Raw genomic sequence first — 20,050 nt, 5'->3', positions numbered from 1 at the left:
AGCACCTTGCCCTATTTGCCACTGTATTTACTGAGGACGGTACTTGGGTGTGTATGTACGGTCACCGTAAATATCACTGCCTTGACCACCTTGCCTAACCATACTGGGGTTATTCCTGGTCTAAAGCCGCCATTGCAGCCCCCATGATGGTCTAAGGATCGTGGATCCCGTGCCCAATAACTTTAAACGACAGATCCTTCCGTAATGTTTATGGACGCGCAGTGTGACATTCGATCTACCTTTGAGTGCACCGCAACATAGGTGTCAAACTCCCAACGCATTCATCATCAGCACTGGCACCACTGCACAAGATTTCCTTGGACACACTTAACGGTGATGTCCTTTCCCGATTCCTCATCTCCAGAGGCAGGTGGGAGAGGAGTTGAATTGTGGGGGTAGGGGGGTGAGGGGTGGGTGGTCACGAATAAAACTTTTCGCTGTATGTCCAAGTGGGAGACCATTCACCATTGCCTACGTCCATAACTTTACCAGGTACAATTCGGAACTGTGGCGTTCTATTTATTACATATGCATGGGAGGGGGCTCCACATTGGGAGGCATTGATGGGAAAACAGTTGGATGGAGGTAGACGTGACGAGGGGGGGGGGAAGAAGGGGGTGGAGGGATGTTGGTTAAAAATATATGTATATGTAATAAATAGATGACTTAATACATAGTTGTGGATAAACTGCACACCAAAACCGAACCGTTGAGTGCTAAACCAACGTGCAGGACATGGCGATGTAATGTCTGAGTTAGAATCCGAACTAACGGACCTTAGATAACGGTGTCTGCAGGTTTGTCTAACAGTTCACCTGTCTGTCCCACATGTGGTGTTGTCGAACTAAAGAAAATGCCGCTATTGTTTGCCGATGTAAGCTTTTGTAATCTCACGTGACATTTGAGTCCGTACCTGTGATATCGATTTCTGTTTTTTGGGGGGGTTTTTTGGTCTATCTCGTAAGGATACGATATATATATATATATATATGTGTATATATATATATGTGTGTGTATATATATATATATATATAGATATATATATATATATATATATATATATATATTTTTTTTTTGACCGTTTTTACAGCCATTTTTCCCTGCTGTGCATGGGTTGGGCTTTTTTCTTGAGGCAATGTTTTTTTATGGCCGGATGCCCTTCCTGACGCCAACCCTGGTCACCTCTTACGACACACAGGGATATGGTACACCTATTCTAACCGGGGCATACATTGGGACTAGTACACTGGTACTCACTTCGCCGACCTCAGATGGATGACAGGCTGAGTCAACCCCCTGGTGTTAATTCAGCAGCCAACGGGGCTTGAACTCAGGACCCTGGGATCCCAAGCCGCCACTCTAACCACTAAGCCAACACCAGGCTTCATATATATATATATATATATATATATATATATATATATATATATATATATATATATATATATATATATATATATATATATATACACCATTTATTTTTTACGTATGCAATCGTCCATTTGCTCATTGGTTGCCTTTCCACCATCCTTGATCCGTGTGATTTGTAATTCCACCGCAGAGCTCAGACTTTTGATTTTTCCCGTTTCGCTTTCATTCGGTTCTTCTTTCTCGAGTTATCAATTCTTATGTCTTGTCATGCTGACTGTTCGTTGGTGCCTCATCATGAATCCACAAATCGTGTCTCCTCATCTCTGTGCATAGAGAGAGTACAGGTGGGGCCTGCTTACCTGCCCGGATAAGCAGAGTACATGTCCCACCTTTACCACGAGTCCCCTCTCGCTGGTGGTGGTTCCACAACATACGGTGGTCACCTGTGTGCCGATTACAAAGCTCAACAAGGTAAGCAGTCGATCGAATCGTTCGGTTCAATAGTTTGAATGATCTTTGAAGTTTATAATTTTAAATAAAACTTTTCCATGGAGTTTGTCGAAGTGCAGCTCACTGTATAGTGCAGTGCGTCACAAGGATTGTTTAACTTTGCCATCAATATGATCCTGTATCAAACAGACTGCAAGTATGAGTAAACGAGAGTGGCACTCAGTAGAGCGCATATCCCCCACCAGGTTGAATAGGTCACGTACATTTTGTATTTCACCGATAGGTCGGATCTGGATTCGGACCTAAACCAAAACCGAATCGACTCGTCCTTGTCACACACACGCAACCTGTCCACAAAGTTTTGTCCGAATCTGTCCGCAACATTTTGAGATATCCTGCTCACAGAGAGACAACCGAACAGACGATAGACAAACTGGGGTGGAAACATAACCCCCGTCCACCTTCTGTGGTCCAGGAAACAACATAATAAGGAATTTCATCACCATTGTTATTATTAATTTTATTAACTTCACTAATATTCACGAGAGCTGCCACAATGTGCTCGAGATATCACACTCACCTCGAAGCTGTCGAGCTTGGGTTGGAATCCTGATCCAGCTGTTAACTGCCATCCTGTTGTTTCACAGGCAGGGCGATTCGTGTGTGTGTGTGTGTGTGTGTGTGTGTGTGTGTTTTTATCTTCCCTCACCAAAGGCAAACCTCCCAGTGTAACCCTGGCCAAGAAACTGCTCCGGCATCACCGACTCCCTGTAACAGTGTACAGTACATCAGAATCAGAATCAGAGGGGTGTTCGCGTCACGTACATAATCATTTATTAAATTAAAACATATAATCCCATTTGAAAAAAAACACACTCACAATTTATTTTGTTTATCAAGATGAACGTCGAGTTTGTGATGAGTTCATTTCAAAATGTTCATCAACTTGTTCTTTCTTATCCCTGCATGCATGTTGTTGCTGTGCGTAATATCATGCATTTGATAATACGTCTTCCACGAGCTTCATTGAATTGAGGTATGTTCGTCGTTCCCATCTGAGATCAGGTTTCGAAAACACCCAATGATCAAACCTCAAACACCATGGGGGAAAATATTATCCCACCACCCCCAAACTATTATGAACCCTCCGTCCTGGTTGAGTTTCTTGACAGTCTGCCCCAAAGGGTTCTTTGATTGGTTGTAAAGCAGGGAAATTCAAACGAGAAATGCTCACTGCATGGTGTACTGTACACCTGAACACAGGTACACACAAACACACATATATATATATATATATATATATATATATATATATATATATATATATATATATATATATATATATATATATATATATATATATATATATATATATATATATATATATACTAGTACGTGCCCGTGCGTGCGTGGCTGTACATGCACAAAAACAAACAAACTATAAAACCGCTTGCCAGAAACAACCACACAGGCCGTTACTTCGCTCTCGCGTGCCCGTACATGCATGGCCGTACGTGCTTGACCGTACGTTCAAACCAAAAAAAAAAAAACTTTCAAACAACTCACAGGCCGTTCCTTCGCTGTCGTAAACGACGACTGGATTGGAGCATTGTGTTGAAGAAAATCGAAAAAAAAATCTAGAAAGAATACAGTAAGTCGTCACTCTCCGGAAGTGTGGAAGTCCGGAAGTTAAGTCCTCACTGTCCGGAAGTTCGCATATCGCAGTTACTATTATTCGCAATTTAGTTTTAATGGCCAATTATTCAATTCGCGCCAACGTATTTTGCCTTTTCGCAATGTCATCACAAGGAAAAACATGAAGAGAAGAGAAGAGAAGAGAAGAGAAAAAAAAAACTTTCAAACAACCACACAGGCAGTTCCTTCGCTCTCGTAAACGCCGACTGGATTGGGGCATTGTGTTTATCTATAAATGTGCATAAGAGATTGAGAAATTATTAGAACTAGTGCATGCCCGTATGTGCGTGGCCGTACGTTTAAACAAAAGCAAAAACTTTCAAACCGTGTGCCAGAAACAACAACCACACAGACCGTTCCTTCGCTCTCGTAAACGACACACACACACACACACACACACACACACACACACACACACACACACACACACACACACACACACACACACACCTGGAATTATAGATAGAAGAAATGAGGTCAATGAGATGACAAATGAAGGGGTTGAATGCAGACTGCAGAGCAATGAGTAAGGAAACCCGTCGTGAATCGTTTTTACCACCAAATTGAGATGTATTTCATTGACAAGCATGTTGAGTGGAGCTGAATTCCTTAACACTTCCAAAGGCCACAGCGTTTTGACAATTGGAAACAAAAAAAGTTTTGCACTTTTTTTGATAAATTATTTTTGGAACAATTTTTCTTCAATAAATAAGTAATAATAAAAATTGTCTCCATGTACATTGTACACACCTTTATCTCGTTAGCACCTCTTCATAAACAACATCGCTGAGGAAACGGCACTTCTTTGTTTCCTCGTCCAGGGCAACAATGTGGAGGCTGCTGGATCTGCCAACGTTTTGATAAATTATTCGCTTTAATGGCCAATTATTCAATTAGCGCCAACGTATTTTGCCTTTATCCAAGGAAAAACACAGAGAAGAGAAGAGGGAAAAAAAAAGTTCCTACAAAAAAAAAATAAAATTACTTCCTGCTTCGGAGCATACCAGCTCACTCTGATGTTACCGAAATTTATGCACCGTCTAATATGAAAACGATCATAACTTGAGGCATTGTGTTTATCTATAAATACGCATAACAGGCCCCCTAACAAACGGATGAAAACGTGGTCAGACGGATGGAAAACCCGTCATTCTTGTTGCAAAAACAGCTAGAATTGAAGAAAAAGCGGCCGAAATTGAAACCAACACAGTAATTATGGTCGCAATAGCAAATATAACCGAAACCAACATGTTTATTCTACACACAAGAACGGTCAATCCCGCAATAAAACGGTGGGGAATGGAAGCAACATCGGTTATTTCCGTCGCGAAATGGCGAATAACGAAGCGAAAGCGATTCATTCCGGTTACCAGAACGTGGGAAACATGGCGGCTTGAAAAGTTCTTGAAGTTATGGTAAGTTAACTTTAACCTAGTCTGCCTTGACTATATCATGTCTGTTAATGAAAACCCGTTTGTGGTACGGGATATTATACAAGCAGCGATAAATGCGCCCTCTTGACTTAACGTGTGGCTGACATTTCGTGAAATTCGTGCCCCGTGCTGCAGCGATCAGTGACGATTGAACGTTTATATTTGCAAGAGGAACGTTTGATAGTAATAATAAGTTGCAAATTCAAATAAAATAACAAAATTAATATGAATTAAAAATTGTAAAAAGATCCCATACACGATCCCCTAAGTTTAACTGGGCATCCACAACTAGCGATCCTACACTCGGGGGCTCAAAATACAGGCAAACCAAACATTACCATCACAACAAAATCAGGTTTAATAAATTGTTAAAACTACATCAGGTACTACGCACTATATATTATCTATATTAAATTTATGTTCGAGGCACAAGCACTAAAAATTTACATACCGTAACAGGTCGTTCTACTGCATCCGCCATCTTGTTCGCACTACACTAACTGGAATTAACCGCTTTTGTTTCGGTCTCCGACTATTCGCGCCGGAAATAACCGTTCATGCTTCCGTTCCCCACCGTTCTATTTCGGGATTTTGTGTGCTTGTTTCCGTTACAACCGTTTTTGTTTCCGTCACGACCGTTCTTGTGTGTCGAAAAAAACGTGTTGGTGACCATTATATTTGCTATTACGACCGTAATTACTGTGTTGGTTTCAATTTCGGTCGCTTTTTCTTCAATTCTCGCTGTTTTTGTAACAAGAATGACGAGTTTTCCTTCCGTCTGACCACGTTTGCGTCCGTTTGTTAGGGGGGGTCTGCATAAGAAATCGAGAAATTATTAGAATACACGAAGTCATCACTATCCGGAAGTCCGTACGTTGTAACCCGTAATGGGGAACGCGGCTGAGGTTCCCTTCCCCCATCGGCCACGCCTCCGCAGCAACGTGTCTTGTCATTGGTTTGGTAAATAAATGGCCAGAACTTGGGAAGCACTTGTCCGATTAATATCAAACCTTGAAAAGGCATATCCTCAGGTCCCCAGCAATATATCTGGCAAGTTTCAATTAGATTGGACCAGCGGTTGTCGAGAAACAGCAGTCACAGTCACAGTCACAGTCACACACACACACACACACACACCCACACACACACACACACACACACACACACACACACACACACACACACACACACATTGCTGGATATATATATGTATATATATATATATATATATATATATATATATATATATATATATATATATATATATATATATATATATAATTGTTCATGTTTGGGCTGCTCTCGTAAGGGGTCACCACAGCCGATCATCCGTTATGATCTGCACACTGATTTGGTGCAGGTTTTACACCGGATGCCCTTCCTGAAGCAACCCTGGTCGCCTCTTACGACACAGGGATAGGGATTGGGTTTCATCATGATTCCAGGCTGCCCGACACCCTCTCATAGCGCGGCCCAGCGCAGAGCTCCCGTCCTCAAGCGATCCTCCAACCCAAGCCTCCAAGTCGCCGGATTACGGGCGCACGCCACTACACCCGGTATATATATATATATATATATATATATATATATATATATATATATATATATATATATATATATATATATATATATATATATTTGTAAATTGAGGGGTCGGTGTATGGGAATGTCGTCCTCACCTCATTCTGACTTCACTTGTCCATTATATATTAATGTCCATGTAGTTCAAGAAAAGGTACAATGGTATCTCCTAATATTTTCGTCAACTACATGACAGACAACGCTTCTTCTTCTTCCTCATTTTCTTTGAACGGACAAAATTATTTGCATATTCTTGTCGGATTGGCCTGGCCGGTTCGACCAAGGTTAGAGCAGGAATTTGTAATTTGTTCAGGGTGCCGGCGATAGCTTGCCTCCTCTACATAAAGGACGTGGTGGGATTTTTAACGTCCAATAACTAATATCGGCAGACGGGACACCCATTTCACGTCCATCTGAGGGACGGCACACACATTGATGAATCACCCTGCTTGTGAAACACCGGGATGACAGTTTATACCTGGGTCGGGATTCAAACTCATGTAGACAGCTGAAGGGTGAGTGTGCGTAACTGTCGGCCATCCTGCCAGAGTTCCGGTATGTGACCAACATAAGTTCCTTAAAAGTATTCCATTTTTCCCTTCGGAAAAAATAAATATCTTGGGTGAGGGTGAGGGTGAGGGTGAGGTCCTCGGAATATATCCGTCAAGGTCCATATTCATAAACCACGGCGAGAGCGATTTGTACCCTCCATGTGACCATTTCATTGAACACACCTGAAAAGGTACTACTCACTGCACAATTATCATTTAGTTCGCCAGGTTTGTTTGGAGTTCTGACGTGTCACTGTAAAAGTGTAAACCAAGTAAACACGTGTGAATCATATTCTTTGTTCAGATTTGTTATTCGTGCTTTCAGGAATTCCTTCTCCCTCCAGCTCCTGTTTTGTACAAAAACGTACAGGTGCGATTCCCAGCACTATCATGTCAAGCAATGGTGTCCAACATGCATCAGACGTGTTCAACGATACACCATCGAGCCCGCAGGTGCAAAGTTTACAGTCACACACGTGACTTGCCTTGAATAAAACCATCAGCTGAAGCAATAAATGGTCGTTTGTGCCATCACACCCGTGTTGTTGCCCTGTCCTTTTTTTAATATATATATATATATATATATATATATATATATATATATATATATATATATATATATATATATATATATATATATATATATATATATATATATATATATATATACTGTAATGTTTTTTTTCTTCTTCTTCAGGTCACCAAGCTCCGGACACAGAGGTCGGCATCATTTGGAGTGACGGCCGTTGGAGTGCGTGCGTAATCTGGGGGAGTTGGTGCGTCAAGATCTTTCGTCAAGGAAAACGCTCCGGAGGTGCCCGACGCAATTTCCAGGGGGTAAGGTATTTTAAGTAAAATTATTTCTGACTGTAATCACAATCAGCAGTTAAACATCTACCCATGCGGAATATTGGTCGAAACGGTGGCGTTTTGACACATTCTCATCGAGATAAACGGGGACGTGATCAGGAGAAGGCGCAGCCATGAACTCCAGATGAATTCACCTTGTGAAATAATTAAATAAACGGGAATTAAGGGAGAAGACGACACGGGAGGAGGACAACAGGCCAATCATTCCTGTGCCACATACATACTCCTCTGAACCCCCAACTCGCTCATCCAATCCGTGAACACACTCGCCCTCCGCAAGACCAACACCACAAACACACACACACACCAAATCCAATCCAGCCTGGTCCGACATCGACTCAAGGTGAAGAGGGCAGGGGGATGGCGGGGGTCAAGATTTATATCACAGGTAGTAAGGAGTCCAACAATCACAATATTTTTCTTGGGGTTATATTTTTTGAGAGTTGAAGGGTGGAGGGGACATTTCGGCGAGGATTTCTGAACACAGACGACATGTTAACTCTTAACAACGCCTTCAACTTAGAGGCACCTGAACATCTCGTGCAACACACCTGGACATCACAACACCGACAGATCAATTGCGGTCCACCTTGAATTTTTTTTTCCTCCTCTGCCCCCTGCACCCTCCCATCTCCAAATGAAACGAATAAAAAGTTGAAAAGGTTCGCGACTCGTACGGTTAAAGGGAGAAAAACATATTGAGAAAGCTGGCAAGAAGCCCGCTACCAGCGTCAAATCGACGTGGAACATCAGTGGCACGGGTGGGGAAACAGCGGTGCAGCAGTTTGACCTATCGCTGCAACTTCCCATGTACCTTGGTGGCGTGACAGGCACCACCAGGAATGGTGCCAGGGATATGAGTAATGGCGGAGCACGTGGACGCGACCGACGCACGACAAATGCTCAAGGATTAGGGGTTGTCTGAAATTCAAGGTCGTTCCCGATTCGATTCCCCCTTCCCCCTTCCTTGTAATAAATAAATCTGGCAAACCGAGTCTAAACCTGAATTGAGACGACGCTGGGGGCTGTGCATTATTTAGGCCAGTGCAGCTGGCCCGCTCAGCAACGTTAATGTCACGCACAGCGCACACGAGCAGCCACGCGCCTCGTCTCGCTCCCCCATTGGTGGATGCCCGTGTTGCTCCCAAGGCTCCGCCAATCGGCAGCCGGCGGCGAAGCACGTGCTCCACCGGTGGAGCAGGTTAAGGTTAAGGTCGCGTCGGTGACTGAATGCGCAAGTAATTGTTAATGAACGGCTTTGGGCCGCGGATAAAATCGTTGCTCGAGGGATTTCTTCTTTTTTTGGGGGGGGATGGATAAAGGGGGTCGAATTCCCCCCCTCCCCCGGTTTGCGCAGATCACCTCTCCGGAATATCGACTGGCTTTGATTGTGGCGACCCGCGCTCCTCTTTCACCAGTCACCCCGTTACCTCGAAAGGCAAAAAAAAAGGGAATAAATGTTTTTTTTTTTCACAGACGCGCAGCTGCAGAGAAGCATAGCTTTTGGGAGGGGTTCGGGGTAAGGAAGGAGCGGGGGGCGCCGGGTGCGGATAAATGGACACTTCTCAAGTGGGCGGTTTGCCACTTGAACGTGCGGGGCTCCGAGACACGCCTTGTTGAACTCCGTGCCGGCTTATCTGTGCCAGACGGACTCCTCGCCTTGCACCTGTCGGCACCAGTTCGAGGAGCCTGCCGGTGCAGACGCGCAGTGTTTGCGCATGAAAAGTTTCCCGCGGAAAACTCGGCACACTTCAAACAATGCGCACACCACGAGGCGCTCGCGCGGAACGCACGGCACCCGTTACACCAAGGCACCGTGTTCGCCGTGCCTCCCATGAAAATGAATCACAGCACGTCGGCAAGTCCTCTCCCTCTCTCTCTCGGAGAAGGTAGAAGCAAGCCGCACATCGAGGGCTATTAATATTTTCACCAATTAGTAATGCCGAGCGCCTTTCAATCGCAAGGTCTTGGCGGGAGCCGCGCTCAAGCTGCTCCACGATAATGTGTCTGAATTTGAACCGGTTATCCCTTTAATCGCATGTACGAGGCACAAGCCTCGAAACGAATGTCATTATTTTCCGTTCTGGTGAGGTTCTCGGCAACACGTCTGATCTCATTACACGCTGGAGACTGACCATTTAGGGGAGGGGGGGCTCCGTGGGGCGGTTACAGGCCAGGAATGCGAGTCGTGGGGCCAAGTACGCAGGAGGTCGATGTTGGCCGAGCAGATGCCGAATAGAGTGGACGGCGTTACATATTGCGCATCGGACAGCCGGCTTAACGTCGTGGCCAAAGCGCTGGGTACTCCACGACGCAGCACCACCCCATCCTTGCCGGCACCATTTTGATTCGAACAAATAATAATTAATTAATTGCATACATTGCAGCGTAACCAAAGGGAGGGAGCAAAGCGAGCAAATCGATAACTGATTGATCGATTTGCAACGTCGCGGCCAAATTTATTGCTGATCCAGTCGGTGTTGCAGACTTTTCGGCCCGTACGATGATGAAATCACATCTCAATCGGATGGGAACATGGAATGAAGTGCAATATCACAGCTGCAGTGTTGCTCGGGATGTTTGTGCATGGACATATGATTTGCATCCACATCAGGAGAACGTCCAAGGACCCGTGCTGGAAGTCGGGCCCTGTGTCACTGCCATTGCAGACCGACTTAATAAGCTGCTGCTGCTGCTGCTCCAAATGATAACCGAGAAACGAATGCTTTAACTTTTCACATTGCCTACAAACATCATCATCATCATCATCATGATCATTATGTACCATACTTTTATACAGAGTGTTGTTGCTGCCACAGCAGTGAAAAAGCTACAATCCTGGGCTCAGAAAGTCATCATGGCAGGAATTTGTAATTTGTTCACGGTGCCGGCGATAGCTCGCCTACTCTTCACGATGGACACCGTGGGATGTTTGACGTCCACCAGCTGATTCCGGCAGACAGGACACCCAGTTTAATGTCCCTCCGAGGGACGGCACGAACACATTGATGAATCACCCTCCATGGGACACACCGGGGTGACAGCATATATCTGGGTCGGGATTCAAACCCAGAATTGACTACTACTACTGCTTCTTTTAACAACCCAAATCATTCCCACCCTAATGTCGGGGGCGGCCGAGTAAATTATTTACGAAGGAGTCCTCAACGAACACCAACATCTCCGGTGCTTGCAGACGGGTCTTCCAGCTCAACACGCTTCTGATGGACCATGCACACATTGACACGTCACCCTGCAAGTGAAACAACAGGTTACCGCTGTTTACAGCCGGCCAGGTATGCTCACGCTCATGCTGCTCAGACGAACGGTGAGTGTGCGCACCTCAAAACTAACCTGCCAGATCTACCATCGTCGTCGCATCATTCCAAACACCTTTACTGGTGGAGATGGAACAAGGCAAATGGACAGGTTGGAGTGAGGGCTCGGAAGAGAAAGTTATATATAAGCAGTGAAGGTACAACACAGGTGCAATTGCAGCAGAAACAGCAAGGCAGGTGAAGGTCGATGAGGTTTACAGACCCAACTTACTATGCCAGCAGAATGAGTGAATGAACCACTCATAAGGAAGGCTTTTATATATATATATATATTGGAGGAAATGTGGGAGATACGTCCATTGAACACCGTCCCAAAGTGGGTAAGGTAGGGTGTCATGGGCAGGTGGAGATCGAATAAGGGTGGGTTTTGTTTTTTTTCAGGTAGAATGAGAGAAAGGTGTTTAAAAGAGTGTGCAGTAAAGTAATTCGCTTTTGGTAATTCTTGCTTGTTGATTTTTTATATGTGAGGCCACCGACTTCTTGACAACTTAAACACACACCTCTCCGGAGATGGAGACTTTGAGACCCGGTAGGTCTACATTTCACCTGCTGAAACCCACTCACGTGTGGCTATAGCAGCCAACAACAGCAACTCACAGTCAGTCACAGTCACACTCACACTCACACTCACACTCACACTCACACTCACACTCACACTCACTTTTCAGTTTACATAATAGCAGAGCTTTGATGCTTAGTTTATTCCTCATTTTGAGCCCGGGGCGAGACGCGTGGCCACCCATTGCAGGGAACGTGCTGCACCTGCTCCGACAGCGTCGAAGGCGTGCGCGTGCGCGTGCGCGATCGAACCCTCGCGCTCGGGGGGATCACGTGACCAAAGGTCGTGACCTGGTTATTCACGCAGCCATGAGGTGTCAAGATACGAGGTTGTGAGGGGGTGGTGGATAGGTGGATGGGTGGAGAGATGGATGGGTGGGTGGATAGGTGGAGGAAACTTTTAAAAACCACACTACATTTTGGCAATTTTAAAGTGAAACGAACGTTATTTATTACTTTTAGGTTTTCAAAGCGAATTCAGGGAGTTCAAGATTTGATCACGTTTTGTAATTTTTTTTAAAATTTTTTTAATGTCTTCTCATCCACACGTGCTACTCAGGTAGATGTGCTGCTTTCTTGTATCCCAACTTAGAGGGGAATCGATGCTGACCTTCGAGGAGAACGAGACATAATGAAGGATTAATTTAGTTACTTCGTTCCCTCAAGTCATGTCCGACTTCTGGTGACATTCACGATGAGATTTCTCCAAAACATCCCGATCCTGCATCACTTCCCGAATCTCTGGAAGAGACGGCTTGGTTGCAGCCATTACCCCACCCATCCAGCACCTACAAGGTCTCCCTCTTATATTTTTCTTCTTCTTCACTCGATCTTCCCGAGCATGGTTGACTTCTCCAGACTTTGGTTTTCTGCCCGGATGACGTGTCTAAAATATGACAGTTAATGAAGGATTGCGAAACACAAATCAATTCAGTTGAATGGTCACAACAATCTTTGAGATGCTTAATTGGCCCTGCAATGCCTGATGTTTGAATGACAGCATTCTGAGTGATTCACCGTGAGCTTATGATGGCATGTGGGGCAAGATCCCCCGAACCCCGCACAACCACCCTCCTCGGTTCTGGTGTTCAGTACGTGGACATTTCTCATTTGAAATTGCTCGTTACACCTTTTATTGTAAACCGTACTGCATCATGCAGAGTGTCCCACGAAATGATGATGCTTTTCTTTTGTTTGCAGGTTTGTAAGCAACGATTGTGACGTCATTCAACAAACCATCCAGCAAGGGAATCTGACCAGTGCATCTTTGGGACACGGACACTTGGACCCATACTCTTGAACAGAGCATTGGAACTGCCAATGCAGTTGTTCCTTGGCTGTTTCGCACGATCTTGGACAGGTCTCCACTCCGACAATTTCTTGTAACACAGCTGTGCCACTGATGCAGTGCCCCCCCCCCCCCATTACCAGTAATCTGGCTTTTTGCCGACCTCGGAAGGACGACAGGCTGAGTCAACCCACCTGGTGTTCATTCAACGAACGGTAGGAGCTTGCACTCGAGACCCTAAGATTTTGAGTCGGCTACCTGAACCGTTAAGCCAACACCAGACCTGTTTGTTCATGATGAACACATTGTTCCTTTACATTAAACCTTTTCAATCGTGTAAGCGAGTCATCACTTCATAGGTCGCCCGGTATTGCTCACGTACTGTATTTACACAATTTCCCAGAAATGTAGAAAGGCCTTCTCATTGGAACCCCTGGCTCATGATGCAGTGACGCCAGGTACAAATCGCATCTCCTGTGTCCATTTGTCTTCTTCTGTCCTTCGTCCTTAAAATGCACGTAAAACGACGCCGGTGTCTCCTCACGCCATTGTCCTTCAAGGAATGAAGATGCAAGGTCGTCCACGTGCCGAATGCTTATAATAGAGCACGTATAGCGACGTTAAGCCGGCTGTCCCGTAAGCTTGCACTTACTGCTTGACATGAAAAACGATATCCCACAATGACTTTTCAAACGACTGGACCATTACGTGCCGGTGCCCGGTCGGTTCAACCTTCCATTTGAACAGCAATGGTTTTAATAGCCACCCAGGGTATTAATCACCCAGTACCAACTCGCACGGCATCATGATCCTTGTCAGATTGAAGACAGAAGGAGAACGGCACTCGTGAGACTGCATACCTCCACCTGGCTGAACAGTTTACGTTTCGTTATCCCACTGATAGGCCGGATCTGGATTCGGACCTGAACTAAAATCGAATCGCCTTGTTCTTGTCACCTAACCAACTCATCCACCAAGTTTGGGCAGAACTCGTCAATAACTTTTTTGAGATATTTTGGTCACAAACTGATAGAAAGACAGACAGGAGTGAAAACATAACCTTCATCCACCTTCGGTGGTGGAGGCATTTAGCTGTTTCAACGGGCCAATGACATCACGTGACTCCTCCCTTTATTGGCTTGTTCCAAAGAAAGTGCTGTAGCTGTATTAACTTTAACCTCAAATATAACTAATATCGGAATATCCTGAATCTATAACCTTAATCTTAACGAGAAACATACCTCATTCCTTCCCATAATTTTCTAGTCCATTAATTTCCTGTCCATTTCATTTGAGTCCATTAACAGCAGCAGCCCTCCCACACGACTGACTGTACATTTAAAACAAATGCTTAAGTCGTTGTATATGTCAATATCATGACTATAGTTTGGAGGAAAATGTTCTGCAAAATGAATAGATAACGAGATAAATTTTAAAAGTCCACTCTAGTGGGCCTAATCTTTCTGGAAGCCGGCCATGCAGATGGGAAATGTGATGTCTTTGCTGTCCATTGATTTTTGCTTCCCGGCCTGGCAGAGAGCTAAGGGTGCATTGGGTTTCGGAGCTTCTCTCAGAAAGAGTGAGCAACCGGGATTGATTTTCCTAAAGTGGACAGTAACATCGATGCCTCTGTGGGTCCACCCTTGGGGCTATGGCGCCGGTACACTACACGTCATTGTATAAATCGGGATAGGACTAGATACCTGCTGGGAAGCATGGATAGGGGAAGGCCGATATACAGGCTGGGAAGCATGGATAGGGGAAGGCCGATATACATGCCAGGAAGCAAGGATCGGCGTCGGCCTATATACTGGCTGGGAAGCATGGATCGGGGAAGGCCTATATATATGCTGGGAAGTAGGACGGGGGTCAGCCTATGTACATGTTGGGAAGCATGGATCGGGGTTGGCTGATATACATGCCGGGAAGCAGGACAGGGGTGGGTCTATATACTGTACATGTTGGGAAGCATGGATCGGGGTTGGCTGATATACATGCCGGGAAGCAGGACAGGGGTGGGTCTATATACTGTACATGTTGGGAAGCATGGATCGGGGTTGGCTGATATACATGCCGGGAAGCAGGACAGGGGTGGGCCTATATACTGTAGGACAGGGGTAGGCCGATATACATGCTGGGAAGCATGGATCGGAGTCGGCCTATATACATGCTGGGAAGCATGGATCGGGGTCGGCCTATATACATGTTGGGAAGCATGGATCGGGGTTGGCTGATATACATGTTGGGAAGCAGGACAGGGGTGGGCCTATATACTGTACATGTTGGGAAGCATGGATCGGGGTTGGCTGATATACATTTTGGGAAGCATGGATCGGGGTCGGCCTATATACATGTTGGGAAGCATGGATCGGGGTTGGCCGATATACATGCCAGGAAGCAGGACAGGGGTTGGCCTATATACCTGTTAGGAAGCATGGATCGGGGTTGGCGGATATACATGCCGGGAAGCATCGATTGGGGTAGGCCTATATACATGCTGGGAAGCATGGATCGGGGTCGGCCTATATACATGTTGGGAAGCATGGATCGGGGTTGGCCGATATACATGCCGGGAAGCAGGACAGGGGTTGGCCTATATACCTGTGAGGAAGCATGGATTGGGGTTGGCCGATATACATTCTGGGAAGCATCGATTGGGGTAGGCCTACATACATGCCAGGAAGCATGGATCGGGATAGTTCTATATAGTGTGTTTCAAAAAGATTGATACAACTTTGACTTCCTGCCATTTCTTTGTTTTTTGACTGATGCCGTTTTCCTTTTCAGGGTTTGGTGGTGTTTTCATGGCATTTGTTCCCTGCAATGTCTAGCTCCATAATTCAATTATGCCATTGAGAGTGAAGCAGAAGACAAGAGTTGTGGCTCTGTGGTATGAGACTAAATCATATCAGGGAGACAACTGCCAGAGGTTCTGCCGGGAATACGACCTCAGAACACGTGATGGACCCATAAATGGTGCCATTCAACATATTGTGAAACATTTTGAGCACAAGGGTACAGTGTACAACCAGAGCAATGGCAACCGTTGCAGGCCAGCATTAGTAAGCAAGAGCCAAGCCAACGTCGACGCCATGCAGGATTCTGCAATGGACAATCCCAAGAAGTCCCACCGCCGGTGCTCCCCGGAGCTAGGCATCAAACCAACATCAGTCTGGAGTATCCTCACCAAGGAATTGAAGCTTTTCCCATGCATCATCTCTATTAGGCATAAATGGAGTTAAGATGACATGAGAAGGAGACTTGATATATGCAATTGGCTCAGTGACAGGATGGAGCGGTATCCAAACTGGATCAACCTGATCTGCTTCAGTGATGAAGCCCATTTCCACTTGAATGGTGCCATCAACAATCACAACAACATTTTCTGGGGAGCAGAACCACTTGAGGAGATCACTGATAGGTACCTGAAAGAGTCTAAGGTCACAAGCTTCTGCACCTTCAATGCCAGATGGGGAACGCTAGGGCCTTACTGGTTTGAAAAGGACAACAGTAGGACGGCGATGATAAATGGTGAGCGCTACCGGGCCATGCTCCAGAAGTTCCATAATGATCTTGCCCAAGATGTTACCCCAAACCAGCTCAGCATGACCTGGTTTATGCAGGATGATGCACTCCCACATACAGCTGGTGACACCATCACTTTCCTGTGGCAGCTTTTCAGAAACCGCCTCGTTGTCCTGGCTCCCACTCATGACTGGGCACCCCATAGCCCAGACTTGTACCCTCTGGACTTCTGGTTCTAGGGAACTGCCAAGGGCTCTGTCTACACCAACTGCCCTGCCACAATGGATGATCTGAAGCAGGAGGGGTCAGACTACCTAGAGGCAGTGCCACATGTGATCTACAGGAAAGTTGGACAGAACTTTGGAGTCAGGATCAATGCCTGTCAGAACCACGGAGGGTCACACATCGAGAACGTCAATTACAAGGATTTTTCGGAAATGCCATTGTTAGACCTTGGGCTCTCACTAACTATAGCAGTGACTTACTGCAATAGCAATCAGTGATAGAAAACACCATGTCATAAGCTTTCAAGAAATGTGTGGTTCATGTTCCTGAGGTTTCTGTTTCTTTGTAAAGAAACATTTAAAGTTGCATCACTCTTTTTGAAACACCCTGTACAAACTGGGAAGCATGAACCGGGTTAGGCCTATATACATTATGGGAAGCATGCATCGGGTTGAGCCTATATCTATATATACCAGGAAGCACATCAAAAATGGTGGCTCACATTTACATGGAAAGGAGCCCCCACTCTTCCAGGAGCCATAATTGGTGCCACCAGCTTGCCTCTCACAATGTAAGTGTCACATGTTGAGCCTTGGTCATCTCCAACATCGTATAGGAGGTGAATCTTGTGGTACAGAGTCAATCAGGTCACACGAGGGTCATCCTCCACGCCGTCCACCGTGGCCAAGGTTTTTCTCAGCAGCTCTCGCCCTGAATTATACAACAATTACCTAACAGATGAGCTCCAAAATTCATTTGAAATCAATGTAATGCGCAGCCGACTGTAATCCGCTTTCCAGAAAAAAGAAATCAATCAATCTGTTGTTGGATCTCAAACAGGAAAGGTACACCCTCTTCGCCCTCTCTGCGGTTCACACGGCAGGGCAATCCATCCCGGGTCCCAATGCATTGCGGGGAAAGCCAAGGATCAAGCAATTGTATGAATAACAATAACAATTAAAATAATAATAATAATAATAACAACTGTCCCTTAGTCTTATCTCCTTGAAGCAGGCGCAGCAGGAGGGGGGGGGGGGGAGATGCTACGACTAAATAGTTCCAAAAGACAAATGCTTTAATATGCATTTCCAGTAAACGTCCTTTGATGGAGGCAGTTATTAATCTCAAGCAGAATGAGGGATCAGCCAGGGCTATGAGAATAATGAAATTCTACTTGATTTGGTCTCCTTGAGCCGAGGCAATAAGCTACCCATGCGTGTGAGCTTTCAATGTTGGCTCTGTCGTACAGTGAGTCGGTGTGCCCTCGGTTTGAAGTACAGAATGAGCCATTTGGTGTTGTTCGGTGTGCGTTGATCAATGTGTTAAAGGGAAAGGTATTTGGCATTTTCACGAATGCAATAATGATCCCACTTTTGCTGCCAATTCTCCTTATCACCAAGCGCAAGACTTTTCGCTCAAACAGAATGGTACTTCATGTATTCAGAAGATGTGGCAGGTTTTCTTTCTTCCCTGCTGGCATTAGCTAGGCACACACATGCCTTTTGTCATGGCACCTGTTTTTATCGAGGAGCGAAGGGGGTAGGGGGAGAGAGGGGGTCGGGGGTTCCACTTCAGAAAATGGAATAATAAGCCATTTTCCAGTTTGTCGATGAACCCCTTGGCATTGACTGACACCTGTACTCTTCTCTCCCCCTCATCTGCCCGTTATGTAGGGGTGCCCGCAGCCCTCTTCCATGCCCTGGCATACGTGCCCTCTATTGCCAGCGCATGCGTTGTGCTTGCCGCAGCATCAGCTGACATTCAGAGCTGGCGTTGCGTTTAGCCATTTTCCTTTTCAGACGTTAACCACGTAAATGGGTTCCATCGCCGCACGCGCACGTTCTCCTCGTCTCTCATCCATTCGCTCCTTCAATGCCACTTCTTCTTTCTTTCTTTCTGTCTCTTCCTGTACATTTGTCTCTCTGTCCTACTCCTCCTCCTAGTTTTTGTCTCTTTCTCATCATCTTTCTCATGGATGGGGATTGTTCTGTTCCTCTGCCGCAAGGTTATACGTGATGAGCAATGCAGTCTTGATTTCCGTGATTCCTCTGTGGATACACCTGGCGGCACACCTTGATCTCATGGCAAGGCTTGGAAATTGTTCACCTGCAAACAGAGCTGCAAAGCCGGAAAGGATGGTAGTTTGCAGATACTGTTGTCCAGGCAAACTGCCGTCAAGCACCCCTGCTCGAGTATGTAAGGTGAGCAACTTGGCATTAACGGCTTGCACTTCTCATGCTTGGCTGCCACCTGTGAGTGAATGCTCACCCACAAAATCGGCTAACCACACGTATGTGTCAACTCCTGGATTAAATTACACCGCAGTCTCAAAAAAACTTGAGAATTTCATTTTGTCCTCTCCTTAACCGCATGTGTTTTATGGCAGAAGGGCAAGCAGGTCAGATGTACGATAAGCAGAGATTTCCTGTTCAATGGTCTAAAAGCAAACTTTTCAAAGTTTCACTTTCTGCTGGAGAAATCGCTTTGGCTTTCTGCTACAAATCAAAGTGATTTTTTTTTCCCTTAGCTGTAGCATACCAGGGCTGGAAGGATGGCCTACAGGTACGTACACTCTCTTCTAAACTGTTTAGCCTGGATTTGAATCTAAGCCCAGCTTTCAACTGTCACACCGGTGTTTCACAGGCAGAGTGATGCAATGTGTGCCGCCCCCTTGGTTGGATGGTAAACTTGGTGTGTGGTCTGCCGGCATTAGTTGGTGGAGGTTAAAGGTTCCTTGGTATCCTTCGTGAAGAGTAGGCGAGTTATCGTCGGCATCCTGAACAAATTCCAAATTCCTGCCCTAACCACTCCTGGGAAGGCATGGCAAACCACCCAGTATAACCCTTGCCAAGAAAATGCTTCGGCAGCACCGACACTCTGCAACAGAGTATGGTACATCAGAATCAGAAGTAGCTTCCCAGGTCAGTGTGCTCAGAGTGTCCTCAAGCCGAACGATCTTCGTCCCCATCCGTTGGTTAAAGGTATAACCAAGGCCTTCCGGTTCCACTTTGTAAGGCACACGGGAAAGTAACAGTTGAGGATATCGAGAACCGAGATTTGTTTTGGGGGAAAGAGGAGTGGTGTGGTTGAGAAGGTGTGTTAGAAAGTCATTTACTTTGTCTAATGAGTGCTGTACTTTGGGCCCGATTGTCCAAAAATCAAACT

General features: G+C 45.6%; 1 long non-coding RNA gene and 1 pseudogene across 5 annotated transcripts; both read left to right on the top strand.

Annotated features, from left to right (window-relative positions):
• The window catches only part of LOC147035311 (huntingtin-interacting protein 1-related protein-like), a 993,771-nt pseudogene that overhangs the window by 559,725 nt on the left and 413,996 nt on the right, over positions 1-20,050 (top strand).
• On the top strand, positions 1,483-18,427 carry LOC147035313 (uncharacterized). 5 transcript variants are annotated; one of them, XR_015062057.1, is made up of 4 exons: positions 1,488-1,842; positions 7,426-7,534; positions 7,779-12,938; positions 13,048-15,908. It is a non-coding gene; the product is annotated as an uncharacterized LOC147035313 (long non-coding RNA). The 5 variants fall into 5 exon arrangements; XR_015062052.1 differs by adding an exon at positions 15,923-18,427 and having other exon boundaries at positions 1,489-1,842; positions 7,779-13,350; XR_015062055.1 differs by having other exon boundaries at positions 1,496-1,842; positions 7,779-7,918; positions 12,440-15,908.

The sequence above is a fragment of the Eptatretus burgeri genome, chromosome 1, assembly GCF_056783735.1.
Source record: "Eptatretus burgeri isolate ZD-2024b chromosome 1, Ebu_testis_v1, whole genome shotgun sequence".
Lineage (NCBI taxonomy): Eukaryota > Metazoa > Chordata > Myxini > Myxiniformes > Myxinidae > Eptatretus > Eptatretus burgeri.
Note: the sequence above shows the minus strand (reverse complement) of the source record. Positions and strands in the feature narration are given on the sequence as shown.